Source organism: Oryza glaberrima, chromosome 2 (genome assembly GCF_000147395.1).
Source record: "Oryza glaberrima chromosome 2, OglaRS2, whole genome shotgun sequence".
Classification (NCBI taxonomy): Eukaryota; Viridiplantae; Streptophyta; class Magnoliopsida; order Poales; family Poaceae; genus Oryza; species Oryza glaberrima.
The window spans coordinates 16,467,929-16,469,137 of NC_068327.1; the positions used below are offsets into that span (position 1 = coordinate 16,467,929).

General features: G+C 49.0%; 1 non-coding gene across 1 annotated transcript; it reads left to right on the forward strand.

Moving 5' to 3' along the window:
* The first annotated feature begins 750 nt into the window (after positions 1-750).
* Positions 751-857, forward strand: LOC127764877 (small nucleolar RNA R71). Its single transcript, XR_008016016.1, has one exon. It is a non-coding gene; the product is annotated as a small nucleolar RNA R71 (small nucleolar RNA).
* The last annotated feature ends 352 nt before the right edge of the window (positions 858-1,209 follow it).

The following is a 1,209-nucleotide window of genomic DNA, read 5'->3' on the forward strand; positions in this document are numbered from 1 at the left end:
TTACCTCCCCTCGTCATGATCGCCTTGACATTTTCAATGGAGGAGTAGGGTTGCCCCAGGATCCTCTCAGTTTCATTTGCAGGGACTAAGGATGCCAACTGAGCTAGCTGGGTTTGTATCATTTTATTAAAGCTCAGCTGATTTTGAAAAGCAGAAGCAAAGCCATCTAACTTGACATTTATGTTTTCTAGGACCTTGTCATTGGCCGCAAGCTTTTTGCTTAGTGCATCGGTGGTTTTAGCTTGCGCAAAAATGAGATCCCTCAAGGAGGGCTGGTTAGAAAAATTACCGTTGTTGTTACCTCCTTGATAATATGGGCGTGGCTGGTTCCACCCCTGACCTCCTTGTGGACGATACCCGTTGTTGTTGTTGCCCATGTACATCGCCTCCTCACGGGTTTCCGGGCAGTCATTCCCAGAATGACCCATGTCGTCGCAGACCTCACATGTGACATGAGAGTCCAAGGCCTTGACGGTACCTTGTGGCCGTTTCTCGTGATCGTCCAATCGCTTCATGAGGAGGTCCAGCTTGGCAGCAAGTAACTCCGTCTCCTTGACGGTGTGCATGCCTCGCTGATGGGTGTGGTGTCGTTCCTCGCTCCAACCCATACTAGAGACCATCTTCTCTATTAGATCAACGGCTCCTTGAACCGTTTTAGAGAAGAAAGCTCCTCCAGCTTCCGTGTCCAGGTGATCGCGGGACATCGGGGTGAGTCCATTATAAAAGTTCTGCAGGATTAGCCAGTCATCCATCCCATGATGAGGACAGGCGGCTACGTACTCCTGCAATCGTTCCCATGCTTCCGGAATAGACTCATCCCTTGTCTGCTGGAAACTTGAAATCCTTCCACGAAGGGCATTGGTTTGCCCATCGGAAAGAATTTTGAGAGGAATGTCGTAGAGCATTTGTCCCAGGTATTGACAGCAGCACGGTTGGCATAGCGATGTGCTCGAGGATGTCTCCATCTTTCGATGAGAGGGATAAGTCGATTGGATGGAGTGACGTTGGCGATCTGACTACAACTTTCCAGGGATGTTGCGCCTTAGCAATCGTTACACCAACTCCAGAGGCGGTCGTGAATCTCGACGGATGCACAATCAGCCCAACCACGAGGGTATTTGTTCCTGCAAGCAATCGAGAACCAGTAAGAACAAGATGAACAAGCAAATAAATTTGCAAATCAAAGATGTTGGATTGAATCAACAGAAG